The following is a 7,659-nucleotide window of genomic DNA, read 5'->3' as shown; positions in this document are numbered from 1 at the left end:
GTATCTCGTTTATTTATCTTCAGAATATATATATGGTTATATGGGGTTTATCTATAAAAACCTATGAGGAGTTTCTGAATAATCTATTTCCGCCCGCACTTAAATCAAATAAGAATAACCAATATTTCAACATTTGGTAAAATTATACAATAATTTTACATGTACATGCTTTCTTCTTACAAACGCTTTCATGGTTTGTGGCAACATTAATTTCGCAAATATGAATAATAGTTATGGACACATACAATGGTTTGTTTAATCATATTAATTCTTATGTCACAAAAAAAGCTATGCGAGTTAAGGGGACACTACAGTAGTGGCGTGTTACCAAACCATAAACCACCTAACTTTAACCCTTAACCCTAACTATCTTTTTTAATGAAACATAGTTATCCAAGTACCTGGAGTGATAAGGTATCAGAATATATATCTCCAAAACCCTAGGAGGAGTTCGTGAACAGACAAACAGATAGACAGGGGCTACTACTTTATCGTATATATATATATATATATATATATATATATGTATGTGTGTGTGTGTGTGTGTGTGTGTATTAAAAACCACAATGCATTTTAATTCTAAGCCTTCAAAGGCCGACATGCAGAAAATGAAATACGGTACTGCCAAGGACTCGAACCCGGCATCCTCATGACAAGTGCGGCAGTGACTTACCACCTAGGCTATCAAGAGAGATAGCCTAGTTGGTAAGTCACTGCCGCACTTATCATGAGGATACCGGGTTCGAGTCCTTGGCAGTACCACATTTCAATTTCTGCATGTCGACTTTTGATGGCTTACAATTAAAGTGCATTGTGGTTGTTAGAATGTATCTCTAATACTTGAGACCCATTCAGTGTTGTACAAATACACACACACACACACACACACACACACACACACACACACACACACACACACACACACACACACACACACACACACACACACACACACAAACACACACACACACACACACACACACACACACACACACACACACACACACACACACACACACACACACACACACACACAAACACACACACACACACACACACACACACAAACACACACACACACACACACACACACACACACACACACACACACACACACACACACACACACACACACAAACACACACACACACACACACACACACACACACACACACACACACACACACACACACACACACACACACATACATACAGATGCACACACACACACACACACACACACACACACACACACACACACACACACACACACACTCACACACACACACACACACACACACACACACACACACACACACACACACACACACACACACACACACACACACACACACACACACACACACACACACACACACACACACACATGTATATATATATATATATATATATACATATATATATATATATGTATGTATATATGTTTCTTCTGATGTTGAGGGCTTAAAATTAAAGTGCATTGTGGTTGATAGAAATGTATCTCTAGTCACTGGGACCCATTCAGTGTTGTACAAATACTTTCCCGCGTTCGTATACTTACCAATGTACTATCATAGTTTAGATGGGTTGAACGTAAACTTTCGTGTATGTGGTACGTAACTCGAGCATACAAATATATAAGAAAAGTTGCGCTCAACTTATATCTCTCTTGATAGTGTATTGATCTAAAAGTCAATACGGCACTGGTCACGTTCTCGCCGCGTTTGTTCGAGTCCTCGGACGTACCACGTTTCAATTATCACTAGTCACTGGGACCAAATCAGTGTTGTACAAGTACTTTCTCGCGTTCGTATACTTACCAATGTACTGTCATAGTGGAGATGGGTTGAACGCAAACTTTTGTGTATGTGTATGTAACTCGAGCATACAAACATATAAGAAAAGTTCGCTCAACTTATATTTCTCTTGATGGTGTATTGGTCTAAAAGTCAATACGCACTGGTGACGTTCTCGTCGCGTTGGTTCGAGTCCTCGGGCGTACCACGTTTCAATTTCCGCATGAGCCTCCACGGCTCTTCCGATGGTGATGGCTTGGAATTAAAGTGCATTGTGGTTGATAAAAATGGATGTCTAGTCACTGGGATTCATTCAGTGTTGTATATATATATACATATATATATATATATATTATATAGTATTTATATGTATATACATATATATATATGTATACATATATATATATATATATATATATATGTATATACATATATATATATATATATATATATACATATATATATATATACATACATACATACATTATAGTCCATTCCCATTCACCATCACCCCCTTAACCTTTTCTTGGCTCCTCGTGGATGACAGGTCATCCCTGCATCTCACCCAATGCCATGGGTCAGAAGCAATACAGCAAAACAGCACATCCACAGCAAGGCCGCTTAATTTTTTCGGCGACTCCCCTTCTCCATTGCCTCATGCAGAAAAAAAGAAGACAGGGAGAAATCCCTTTGGGCTGCATCAGCAATTATTCACCCATACTCCCTCACCCCCATCCCCCACCCACTCCCATCCATGCATCACAGCGTAATCTATACCTAACCCTTCTCCACTCATCCCTATCTTCTGTCTTCTCCCTTCCTTCATTCCTTAACAGACATTCCCCTCTTTCCCAATGCCCCTTTTACCCCATCCATCCATCTCGTTGCCCCCTAATGTTTACTCTCTCTACATCTGCTTTCCACATATCTTTTACTAATTTTTCTTCACTCATTCTTTCCACATGTCCAAAACATCCCAATACTATTTCATCAACCCTATCTCCCAACTCCCTTTCCACCCCACGCTCTCCTCCTCACCTCCTCTTTTCTCACTCTATCCAATCTAGTAACCAACATCATACTTCTCAGGCATTTCATCTCAAATACATTTCAATTTTTTCACTCTTCCTCTCTTATGTTCCATCTGCCACACACAGTGCTGGCGTCACAATTACTCCTTCATTCAATCTCCTCTTAGCATCAATTCCCAAATGTCTATTTCTCATTACACTTTTTAACCCTCCAAGGCCTTTTCCTTCTTCTCTCAATCTACATTCTACCTCTACCTCCACTCCTCCCTATCCCGCCACATTTGCACTCAAGCATACAAAACTATCCAATTCCTCCAATCTCTCTCCCTTAACACTCACTTCCAATATGCTACCATATTCTCCCCTGGAACATCTCATCACCTTACTTTTACCCACATTTATCATAAACTTTCTCCTTTCGCACACCTTTCCAAACTCCGTTACTAATTTCCTTAATCTCTTCTCTGATCCCGCTATAAGAACAGTGTCGTCAGCAAGCAAGAACTGGCTTATCTCCCATTTTCTCCACCTTCTTTATTCATCTCATATCCCCAGCCTATTACCTTTGCGTTTACCTCTTGCACCCCCATCGATGTATAAATTCAACAGCTAAAGCAACATAACACATCCCTGGCGAAGTCCCACCTTTACCTCAAACCACCCACTCTCTCCATTTCTAATTCTGACCAAGTCTTTACTATTCTCGAAAAAAACTCTTGACTGCTCTTAACAACTTTCCACCTATCCCATATATTTGCAATATTTCCTACAATGCCTTCTTGTCTACCCTGCCATAAGCCTTTTCCAAATCCATAAAGGCTCAAAAAACATTCTTACCTTTTCCTAAAGCCTTCTCACATGTCTGCCTTACCACAAAAATCTTATGCACACAATACCTTCCTTTCCTCACCAATTACTCCCTCTATTCCTCTCCTAATCTTCTAAATCAAAACCATCCCATAACCCTCCGAACGAACTACACTCAAGAAACTGAGCCCTCTGAAACTAATGCACCCACACTTTTCCCCTTTTTCCTTTGTAAATCGGAACTATACAGGCACTCCTCCAGTCCTCCAACACTCTACCCTAATGGATAGACATTTGTCGACAACTGGGGTAGCTTTTACGGTATAAATCGTCTATATACAAGGGACGGGGTGCAGTTGTCACCAAAAATATTTCGGTTCCTTACTGAATCCCCTGAGCGAGAAGTAGGCATCCTGCAAGTTTTTTTTCGAGTAGATTACGTGGGAGTCAGGGGGAAGTATCGGAATCACCTAGTCAGGTGGAGGGAGGATAAACTAAAAGTTTACTATACAAACAGCAGAAGCGTAATAAATAAAATTTATTTGCTGCGAGGTAAAGCATGTGTAGAGAGATTTGATATAGGTATTACTGAATCTTAGATCAATATGTCAGACAGATATTTCCTTTCGGAAATCGAGATAGAAGAATATAATTTTTTTTCACAAATACTGGATTGGCAGGAGTGGGGGAGGAGTAGCACTTTTCGTTAAAAATACAATAAATTGTATCATCAACAATTCGATTAAGGAAGAGGATAGTACGGAATCTATTTGGATGGAGATTGTAGGTAAAAATAAAAAACTTATTGGCGTCCTATATACTGGAGACCTCCTAACCCCAGCATTGAGCAGAATGATCCCCTGATTCATGAAATTTGCAGGGAGTCCCAGTACAAAAATGTTGTGATCATGGGAGATTTTAATTATAGAAACATTGGAAAATTTTAGTAGGAGATCATACGAGGAGAGAGAATACTCTGGATTTACTTTTAATTAATAATGAGCACCTAACGAGAAACGTAAAAGTGGGAGATAGTCTAGGCTCTAGGAATCATCAAGAAATAAGATTAAATATTATTTGGGAAGGACGAAATAGTAAGAATTATGTTCTATTACCGGACTTCAGGAGAGCCAATTTTGATGAGATGAGACAGTATTTAAGACATTTGGTTACTTACGAGACCGACTCAGGGGGCTTTGACGGAGTATGATGCACGGTCAGTCCGGACGTCATTAGCACGGCCAGGAGTCGAGTAACGGAGGGTTATATGCGTGTCTTGGGTAAAGTCACTTACAAGCGCGAGGTTAATGGTCTGGTCAGCGATTTGGATTATATGTACAGTAACTTAACAGCTTTAATTCTAAATGCTCAAAATAAGTTTATTCCCCTCAAGTCAGTAGAATAGTAATACTCCCAAATAGATAACGAACAGGCTGAAATATGAAATCGGAATGAAAAGAGGACTTTACGTATGAAAAAAAAAGTGGGGAAACACACCTTAGATCCAAATATAACGATACGGCAAGACTGGTTAAAAAGAACACGCATACAGCGAAAGGTAACCATGGAATTAAGGTTGCCAGACAAGCTAGATCCAACCCAAAGGGCTTCTATCATCTCTACAGAAAAAAAAAGAGAGGAAAGGATAGGCCCAATTAAAAACGACGAAAATGTTATAATAGAATCGGAAGGAAAATGAGTGAGGCGTTTGACAAATATTTTCTCTTAATGTTTACTAAGGAGAGGTTAGATAAGGTACCTGACTACAATCCAATTTTCAGTGGGGATGAAGAAAGTAGACTATCAAATATCAGCATTAGTAAGGTAGAAGTAGTCAAATAGGTTGAAATACTTACAAAATTCCCGGGTTCAGTCAAAAATTTTCCAAGGGTGATTAAAGAATGTAAATTTGAAATCTGTGACCAGTTGTGCCTATTGCTTGGGGGGCAGGCAAACGTTGTTCCTGTTTTCAAAAAAAGGGAGATAAATCGTCTATATGCAACTACAGGTCAATCAGTTTGACATCAGTTATAGGTAAAATGCTTGAATCAATAATAGTTGATAGAGTCAGAGATCACATCGAGAGACATGATTTGATTTGTGACTCACAGCATGGTTTCTCCAAGGGTAAGTCATGTGTGACTGATCATCTATCTTCTTACGCTAACGTATATAAGGCATCAGATAACAATGATAGTTACGATGTTATTTACTTTAACTTTAGCAAAGCGTTCGACAAGGTGCCCCACCAGAGACTACTAAATAAAATCAAAATCCATGGCAGAAGAGGAGAAGTGTTAGAATGTATTAGAGCATGGATCAGTGACAGAAAACAGCGGGTCACCATAAATGGTGTAAAGTCCAAATGGGGGAGTGTTTCTAGTAGAGTTCCCCAGGGCTCAGTTTTGGGTCCCTTGTTGCTCAATATGTACATAAACAATTTGAACAATGGGATTGATAGTGATGTAAGTAAGCTTGTGGACGTCCAGATTCTGCACGATGAGCTTAACAAATTATTCACATGGTCGGTGAAATGGCAAATGGACTTCAATATCTCAAAGTGTAGTGTGTTAAACGTATAGATATATAGATATAGCTTAGGTAATACGTTTTTAGAGAAAACTGAGTGCGAGAAAGTCTTGGGAGTTCTAGTGAGTCCAGAAAACATTAGGTTTCATTGCTAGGACGGTTAGTTAGACCCATTCTTGACTATGTGGTAAAGTTTTGGTCTCCGTTTTATAGAATGGACATCAATTCACTAAGATCAGCACAAAGGAGAATGGCAAAAATGATACATGGGCTCAGAAATTTACCTTACGAAGGGAGGCTTAGGTACCTTAACTTACACTCTCTGGAAAGACGGAGAGTGGGGGGTGATCTAATGGAGGTGTTCAAGTGGATCAAAGGCTTTGACAAAGGTAACGCAAACAAGCTCATTATATTAAGACAACATGCAGTACTCGCAGTAATGGATTTAAATTGGACAAATTTAGATTTAAGAAAGCAATAATTGGTTTACTAACAGGGTGGTCAACGAATGGAATAAACTTAGTAACCATGTAGTGAGCGCTGAAACTATCGGTTGTTTTAAGAAACGGTTAGGCAACTTTATGGATGGGTGGTAATGGACATGGAACTGCCTAATATATAGTCCTTACGGTGTCTTGCAGTCTCCTTCCTTCTTGTGTTCTTATGTTCACATTTAGGAGCTCCCTAAAATAGTCTGCCCATCTTCTTCCTACTACCGTCTCTTCCATTATTACCTCTCCATCTGCACCTTTTACCTTTTCTTCCCTACTTGATTCACCTCCTCTTCCTCTCTTCATTTCCTTGCAATTTTTTTCTTACTTTCAGAATTTTTTGTCATATTCTTACCCCATTTCACATTTGCTCTCCCCTTTGCCTCCTTTATCTCATGCTTTACCTCTCTTCTCTTTTCTTTGTACCTCTAATATGATTCTCTCGTTCTATTTTGTAACTAATCTCTGAATGCTCATTCCTTCTCTTCTACAAGCTTTCTTTATTTCATCATCCTACCACTCACTACCCTTCCTTTTATTTCCTCCCATCCTCCTTGTTCCACATCTCATCTTTGCACACCTTGTGATTCCCTTCTTGAAACATGCCCATTCCTCCTTCACTCTATCCTTCACTCCCTCCCACTCTTCTCTCATCTTCTTCTTAACTCCTTCTCCTTTTCTTTCTTATTTAAACATTATACTCTAAGCACCTCCTTACCTTCTGTCTTTTTCCTCTTTCTCCATCCATCCTCTACTCTCCCCTTACTTTCCACCACAAAATTATCTGATATCCCACCACTCTCTCCCCTTGGAACCCGTACATCCAAAACTCTTGCTACTATTCTCTTGGTTACCACTATGTAGTCTATTAAAGCCCTATCTACCACCCTTCCATCCTCCACCCTCTCCTATATATACTTATGCAATAATAACTTAAGATAATAATGATAATCTTGGGAGGTACTATTAATGATAACGTTAGACAATACTATTAATTATAGATTT

This window comes from Oratosquilla oratoria, chromosome 8, assembly GCF_046742065.1.
Source record: "Oratosquilla oratoria isolate Oo_2021 chromosome 8, ASM4674206v1, whole genome shotgun sequence".
Lineage (NCBI taxonomy): Eukaryota > Metazoa > Arthropoda > Malacostraca > Stomatopoda > Squillidae > Oratosquilla > Oratosquilla oratoria.
Note: the sequence above shows the minus strand (reverse complement) of the source record.